Source organism: Adiantum capillus-veneris, chromosome 12, assembly GCF_014529385.1.
Source record: "Adiantum capillus-veneris isolate H3 chromosome 12, ASM1452938v2, whole genome shotgun sequence".
NCBI classification, from domain to species: domain Eukaryota; kingdom Viridiplantae; phylum Streptophyta; class Polypodiopsida; order Polypodiales; family Pteridaceae; genus Adiantum; species Adiantum capillus-veneris.
The window spans coordinates 157747964-157756734 of NC_140942.1; the positions used below are offsets into that span (position 1 = coordinate 157747964).

The 8771-nt window shown below is 40.5% G+C and overlaps 1 pseudogene; it reads right to left on the reverse strand.

Moving 5' to 3' along the window:
- Window positions 1-7417: 7417 nt before the first annotated feature.
- On the reverse strand, window positions 7418-8403 carry LOC147446752 (uncharacterized; annotated as a pseudogene).
- Between the last annotated feature and the right edge of the window lie 368 nt (window positions 8404-8771).

The window sequence follows — 8771 nt, forward strand, 5'->3', positions numbered from 1 at the left end:
AGTAAAAGGTAAGGAGAAAATGGTTTGCAGATTAAAGAAGAGCTTGTATGGTTTAAAGCAAGCATCAAGACAATGGTACTTGAAGTTTGATCGATGGATGTTGGATCATGGATTCACAAGATGCAACTCGGATCACTGCGTCTACACGGAGAATTTGGGAGATGGGAAATTCATCATCCTAATGTTGTATGTTGATGACATGTTGATTGCAAGTGCTAACATGCAGGACATCAAAGACCTAAAAGAGGAGCTGTCCAAATCTTTTTCAATGAATGATTTAGGTGCTGCAAAGAGGATACTTGGTATGAAAATATCAATGGACAGGACGAAGAAGACAATAAAGCTATCTCAAGAAGATTACATCAAGAAGGTACTAGAAAGGTTTGCAATGCAAAATGCAAAACCACTTTCTACACCTTTGGCTAGTCATTTTAAACTAACGAAGGATATGTGTCCAAAGACACAAGAGGAGATATCCTATATGTCTAAAGTTCCATATGCTGCAGGGGTAGGTTCTCTAATGTATGCTATGGTCTGGACAAGGCCAGACATTGCACATGCAGTGGGAGTTGTGAGTAGGTTCATGGACAACCCAGGTAAAGAGCATTGGCAAGCTGTGAAGTGGATACTTAGGTATCTAAAAGGGACAACAACAAATGCTTTGTATTTTGGAGGAACTGATATTTTTCTAGAAGGGTATGCTGATGCAGATATAGCAGGTGACAAAGATACTCAAAGGAGCACTACTGGCTATGTGTTCACGGTTGGAGGCACAACAGTAAGCTGGGCTTCAAAGCTGCAGAAAGTGGTTTCACTTTCTACCACGGAAGCAGAGTATGTAGCAATGACGGAGGCAAGCAAAGAAATTCTGTGGCTTCACAGATTCTTAGAAGAGCTTGGATTCAAACAAGACAATTGTGTCTTGTACAGTGATAGCCAAAGCGCTATCCATCTTGCAAAGAACTCAGCCTTTCATTCAAGGACAAAGCACATTGAGGTATCACTTCATACGCACTCTTTTGGAAGAGGGACAACTAAAGCTAGGAAAGGTGCATACAAGTGAAAATCCTGTAGACATGTTTACAAAGGTGGTCAACAAGGAGAAGTTGAGCTTTTGCTCATCTTCAATCGGCATTCAAGGATAAGAAGCCAGAATGGAAAGCAGTCATAGGTTTGGTTTGGAGATCAGTCTCCAAGTGGGATATTGTTAAGTATGGAGCCTGATTTACCCTTGTAATTTTCTGTGGTAAAAGCGCACATTTGTAAGGCCCCCATTATGAGGAGAAGCCATCGTGCGTGAAGGAAAATCACTCACGGGAAACAAAAATTTTCACGGACAAGAATCAGGGGCAACTTTAAAGACCTCGGGGGCGAAGGCCCCGAGACTTTTTTTTCGCCGCAATATTCTTTTTCACCGGAATATTATGGCCGGACGGCGGCCGAAAAGTGGTCGGGAAACAACCGGTCGGTTGGCCAGTGGCCGGTAGTCAATGGCCGGTGGTCGGAAGTCAATGGCCGGTGGCCGGTGGCCGAATTCAATGGCCAGTGGCCGAATTCAAAAGCGGACTTGTCTTCTCAAGGGCGGCCACACATGGGCGGATTGGAGGGTCCGATTTGGACTTATTCACACAAGGGCGGCTACACATGGCTGTCTCTCATAAAAGAGGGCAGCCCTTTTGGCCTATAAAAGGAGGCCATTTCTACACACATTTCATAGTGTGAAGTTGATGCAACAAGGTGAGTGTGAGGTGGTGAGAGTGAAGCAAGGCGGGAGCTCCATTAAGGGTATAATCCCTTTGTAAACTACTTCTTGTTTTGAAGTACTAAAGCCATTGAGTGGCTGATTTCCCGTGGACGTAGCCCACATTGGGTGAACCACGTATATCGTGTGTACTCTCTCTCTCTCTCTCTCTCTCTCTCTCTCTCTCTCTCTCTCTCTCTCTCTCTCTACTCTATAATCTCGTGTATATAAATCTGTCTCTCTCCATTAAGTAATCTACTCAATTATCTATTTAGCTACGTCATATTTCCTAACAAAGCTTGCATCTGAACAGACCTTCAAAATATTTGTAGGTCTCTAGATGTATGCACATTATCTTGGGACGACCTTTGCTAGAAGATACTGTAGAACTAGTTGATGCAGTTTGATATTGCGGTGGAGAAAGAACAGAAGCAAGTTCTCGCCTTGACTTCGATTTACCCAAAACTTTGTACTGGTCTGTTGAGCCCAAGCGCTCAATCTTCATAGGTTCAGGGTGATGAACCTCATTCATGAGAGTCTTGGAAATATTTAATTTCCATTCAGCAGGAAACTGGACTTCCTGCCACTCTACCGTTTCAGGTAGAGTGCCCAAAGTAGTTTCATCTACTTTCATAACTATATTCTGTCGTTTGGATGCTTCAGAACTTTGTAAATACCCAGAGTTGTAGACAGAGGGGATACAAGTATTTACAGTGCGAACAATCATCCTATAGGCTATCTGCAGGTGATCAGGAGTATTCTTCATATCAAGACCATTTGTCTGGATCAATAAAGATACTACTTCATGGAAGTATCTATTTAGATGCGAAAACTCAGACAGGAGACTTGAACACTCAGAAACTCAGACAAATTCGAATTAGACAGAGATAGAACGCATGGAAATATAACTAGATGAGAGAACACGGCTCAGAAACAGCGACCACAGGTAAACAAGGCAGAGGTACAAAATGATGATTATATTACTTGCAGAACTAGATCAGGGTTACAAGACCAAGGCTAGAGGTTATAGATACAACAGAGCTTCTCAGAACTTTCAGATAGAAGGCTTATCCAAGACGCCCTTATACAAACAAAACCCTTCCTCATATACATGAGGGAGGATGGGCGTTATTCGACGCGTGGAAAGATAGTGCATATATTCTTGATAGTGGGATACAACTGTTTCAGTGATAGTGGGATACAGCTGTCTTAGTGCGCTACATAAAGTGGGCAGGAGTAATACATTTGTCAAAAGAAAAGTAGGTGGACATTGCTGGTACGAACATTGATGATTCCGCCGAAAAAAAAGTAGGTGGACATTGCTGGTATGAACATTGACGATTCCGCCGACGAAAAGATTAAAAGTGAGTTGATAACAACATTCATCATTCCACCCCCTTTTTTATTCGCGAGAGTAGATCAGCGATATTGTTCTTATGACCTGGCACATATTCATAGGAAATATCAAAGTGATTAAGTTTGTAAGACCATCGAAAAATGCGGGTGTTACCCACTTTTCCAGCATTTTTTTCTTCTAAAAACTTTCCGAAGTGTTTAAGGTCACTGCGAAGGGTAAATGGGATTCCCATGAGAAATAAGCGGCAAGCCAAAACTGAATTTACTCCTGCAAGTAGTTCTCTTTGAATAGAATGATACTTGACTTCTGGATCTTTGAAACGTCCAAACGCCCATCGACAGATGACAGGGCCATTTTCTGTTTCCTCACAGAGGATACCACCCCAAGCTTCTTCAGATGCGTCTGAGTATACCACTAGAGGTTTGTCGGAGGGAATTTGTAGCGGTTGTAAATGACTACAGACCTTCTTTATTTGTTGAATTGTCTTTGTCATCTGGTCAGTCCAGAAGAACTTATTGTTGCGTTCCAGTTCCTTAAAGATGAGCAGATCTTTAGCCAAATGAGGATACTGGGGAGCTATCCATTGCAAGCAACCAACAAAAGACTGGAGCTGCTTCTTTTCGGTAAAGACCTCAGGAAAACTTTGTAGTTTATTAAGGACATGAGGTTGCATCTTGATACAGCCCAAGAAAATCTCCACTCCCAAAAAAGCTACTTGAGATTGGCAAAGCTCAATCTTCTTTAAGCTCAGAACAAGTCCAGTGTTTTGCAATTTCTTCAAGAATAGATGTAAATGTTTGACATGACTATTGACATCTTTGTATACCAAAATATCGTCAATATACAAAAGTAGGAATTCTCTGCAATCTGCAAAAATGATTTCAATCCTCTCTTGGCATAGAGATGGAGCTAGTTTAATCCCCATGGGCAGAACATTCCACTCAAACATTCCCTGTGGTACTATAAAACTTGTTTTGTGTCTGTCAGCTGGATGTATTTTAAATTGCCAAAAACCACTTTTGAGATCAAATTTAGAAAATACTTTACAGTTCTTAATTCTCCGAAGCAGATCATCCTTAAGAGGTAGAGGAAACCTGGGTGGCTCAAGCCAATCAATAATTGGCTTGTAATTGATTACAAGTCGCTTCTTTCCTCTCTTCTGTTCAGAGTGATTATTGACATAAAATGCCTGGCAAGCACAAGCATTGTTACTTGGAGAAATTAATACATTCTTTAACAACTGTCCAATCTCTTCATTGCAGAGTTTGGTGTCTTCTAAAGACATGCCTGGATGGGTTGCTTTCAGTCCTGCAGTAGGAGGGTTCCTAGGGAGAGACACCCAGTACTCTTCTCTATCCAAGAATTCCAATGGGTTGTCACTAGTGTGTAGTGTAAGCAATTCTCTGATTGCTTCCAATTCCTTGGCGTACTTACTTTGTTCTGATAGAAACCATTGCTGAAATCTTTCTTCTTTCTCAGGATTAGGGAGAGTTGGAATCATCCCCCCTAAAAGAAGAGCACCGCGAGGTTTAGTGCTTACCTGATGAGCAATATCTCGAACAGAAAATTGTATGGAGAGATCATGTAAGACTGAAAAAGGTGTTATCTGAGAGAATAGATCTGCACCAAGAGTAAGATCTGTATTTGGATGAGGGTGCAGATATAGTGTAATAAGACACAACCTTTTGAATTCGGCCTCTGGTATTATTAGCATAAGAAACTGTGATACCATAAGGTAGTAATTCAACCAAGTGAGGTGGAACTAAGGCTTGGTTAATATATGACATAACAAAACCGGAATCCCATAATGCATCAACATGAAATGATGGGATATGAGGAAATTTAATCCAAACCTCAGAGTAGAATGCCCTATTGAATTTGGTGTCAAAATGAATGACATCACAAACATTTATAATGTGATCAGGTACCCATTCACTAATGGGGTCAGTAGCAACTTGATTCATGGCTACTAAGTCGTTGAGATTAGTGGCAATAGCATAGGTCTGATCTAGTTTTGCTTCAATAGAGGCTAACTGAGATTCCAAGGAAGTTAAGCATTGGCTTAATTCTTTACATTCTAGATGCACAATTTGGATAGCATCTAGGATGGCCTTATCATTCTTACTGCATACCTGTATGAATTATGTTGCATGCTCCATTGGCGAATCGCGAGGGACAGTAGTAGAAGAAGGCTCCATAGGTGGTTGTGGTGGGACAAAAGTTGATGCAGATGCATGTGCAGTAGCCCTAGTTGGTTGTCTAGAAGAAGATGGTTCGATTCCAAAATTAGATCGTTGATTCATTGTTGCTTCCATTCAGGTTGATTGACAATATCAGCAGTTTGTTCGACCATGCTTCTAAACAAAGGCAATGGATGATCTCATTTTTGTTCTTTCTTTGACAGATTCATTTTCATAGGCCTAGAACCCTTTTGCCATGTATCTGATTCTTCACTTGTAGTGGTTGTAACTTTGTCTGTAGAAGAAGAATCATACCTAACATTTTTAGGAAAAGGATAAGGTTTCCTTACCATGTTGGACATTTTGGTGAAGCTGTCATTGGCTAGGCTGTCATCGGAAAAAAAGGGTTCTTCGGTATGGGTGGACTCTAAGCTTGATTCTTCAGTAGAAGAGTCGGATTCATCCGAGGCATATAATGAGTATTGCCTGATAGGAAAGTCCTTCTTTTGTAGGACATTAAAGTAGACAAATTCATACTCATACCTGTCCTTTAACACAGCATTCCCAAAAAATTTCTTCCTCTTTGGTCAGTTAGGAGCAATGTGACCATGTTTACCACAAATGTAGCATTTTACCTGCTGTCTTTCTTCCTTGTTGAGCTTTCTCTTCTTCCTAACTACCTTGAACTTTTTGCCAAACTTATTTCTGTGTAGTTTGACTTTGCATTTGTATTCTTCAGCCTGCCTGCATCCGAACTGTTGGGCTTTAGTTTCCTTGGTGCAGAAGCTAGAGTTGAATCCTTTGACCTGTTTGATGTCACGCTTGACTCTCAATCGAGCACATTCAAGATCAGTAACTTCATTGATGAAAGAATTGATTTGGGCAAGGGAGATGTTTTCATCAATATGCAATCCAGCAGCTTTAATTCTTTCCTTAATCAAATTTGCAAAAGATTCAGGAACAGAATTTACATAGTATTGCTTGTATTCAGTCTTAAAGTAGCCACCTGGAAAGTGATACATCAGTTGAGTCATATGTTGCTGATATTTCTTTATCTGAGTAAGATCACAAAGCTTACTGCGGAAAAAGGCTTTTGTGTTACGATCTTGGATCTTAGTGGTAGATCCTAGGAACTACATGACCAGAGTAGCAAAGAACAAAGATATTACATTATCAAAGTTTTCTCTGCCCTCGGGTCCTCCTTGCATAATGTAGGTTTTTCTTTCAACACTTAAATCATCCCACCATGCTCTCAGCATACCTTGGAATCCAGCCACAATCATAGAGACGGATTGTCTCTGTGTTAATTTCTTATACAAGATACCATGATGAGCAGAATTGTATATGAATTCAAACACTTTCCAGATCTCTTCCTATGACAGACCATCTATGTCTAATATGGTCATATCCCCAATTTAACTTACCCCTTTTAAGCTAGTAGAGGAAGAGGTAGGAGATTCTACCTTCATTTTTCCGGTTTCTCTATTCACAATTCTGGTGTCCTCATCACTGTTGATGTCTGAGTCATCTTCAGAGGATGGTGTCAGATCTGGAAATATCTGAGGTATCTGCACATCTATCTCATCTAATTCTATGTCCTCATATCCGACACAAGAATCATCTTGTAGGATAATCCAATCAATATCCTCAGGCAATATGTTGCGAATTTCTTCTCCTTGTTTCTGCCTTTGTGCCCATGTCTATACCTGTGCATTTTCTCCCCAACAAAAATTGGGATCAAAGCCATCAGTGAGATCCTCGTCGATAAATGGAGACATGTGAGGTGGAAATTGGTCGACAGATTCAATTGCTAGCTCCTGTTCAACTGCAGAAAACATTCGTGGGAATGTTTTGTCTTCACTGGCGCCACCAAAAGTGATGACAGGTTGTTGTTGAATCTTAGATTCAGGGATGAACACTCGTCTAGCAAGAGACAAAGGTGAAGTGAAGACTACTAGCTTAGATAATACTTGATATTGTAAAGCAGCGCGTTCTTTGATGGAATTTGTATGCCAATTGGAAGCGGCTTCCAATGGTTGCAACCTTGAATTCGGAGAAGGCAAAATATATGGTTGACTTGACATGTCTTTATCATTGATTGCCTCCTTGGTGAGACATTCAATTCCATTGATGGCGAAGTCAGTAGCAATTATCCGGATGCAAAGCAAAATCTTTGTAGGTCTCTGGATGTATGCACATTAGCTTGGGACGACCTTTGCTAGAAGATACTGTAGAACTAGTTGATGCAGTTTGATATTGCGGTGGAGCAAGAACATAAGCAAGTTCTCGCCTTGACTTCGACTTACCCAAAACTTTGTATTGGTCTGTTGAGCCCAAGTGCTCAATCTTCATAGGTTCAGGGTGATGAACCTCATTCATGAGAGTCTTGGAAATATTTAATTTTCATTCAGTAGGAAACTGGACTTCCTGCCACTCTATCATTTCAGGTAGAGTGCCCAAAGTAGTTTCATCTACTTTCATAACTATATTTTGTCCTTTGGATGCTTCAGAACTTTGTAAATACCCAGAGTTGTAGACAGAGGGGATACAAGTATTTACAGTGCGAACAATCATCCTATAGGCTATCTACAGGTGATCAGCAGTATTCTTCATATCAAGACCATTGTTTGGATCAATAAAGATACTACTTCATTGAAGTATCTATCAGATAGGCTGCAAGGGAAATTAGGGAAGCATTCGATGTATATAGGTCCATTAGACAGGCTTCCTTGTAGGATGCTGATTGTTTGATCATTCAAGTTCTTGTGTCTAGTGTCTAGTAAAGCTCCTATACACGACACATTAAGTCCCTTATGGAAGAGAGGTATTATGCCTACTGCTATATACCACATATGCACAAATTGGTGGTTTCTTTTTAAAGCCTTTTCTCTGAATTATGGTAGCTCTTCGAGCATATGGATTATATGATCATCATTATCACTGTCCTTGATACTAAGCTTTCCATGAGTTTCATGGTACAAAGTATTTGCTGATAAAGAGAAGAGTTCGTTGTGCTTATATACCTGTTTAGCAGTCACTGCTGGTAAACTCCATCTGGCTTGAGGAGTAGATTCTTCTACTTCGATACTGTCTGTGAGCAACTTCTTGAATGAAGAGATAATCATGGCCATAGCTGAAGGAAGGTTGGAAGGTAGGGGTTTCTTCGGTGTAACCTTGTTAGCAGAGCTCGAATTGAAATTCTTAGAGTAAGCTTCTGAAACGTCAGCGTCTAAACGGCACCTTGCCTAAGCAACAACGACTATTAAGCTTTTACTAATTTCAATGATAATGCTCTGGCTTATGGGATAAGTTACTCAGTAAAAGAAGAAACTGTTACCATCAACTTCAATATAGCAACGCTACACAACTAGCTTTGATACCAATTAGATTAGATGTGAAAACTCAGACAGGAGACTTGAACACTCAGAAACTCAGACAGATTCGAATTAGACAGAGATAGAACGCATGGAAATATAGCTAGATGAGAGAACAC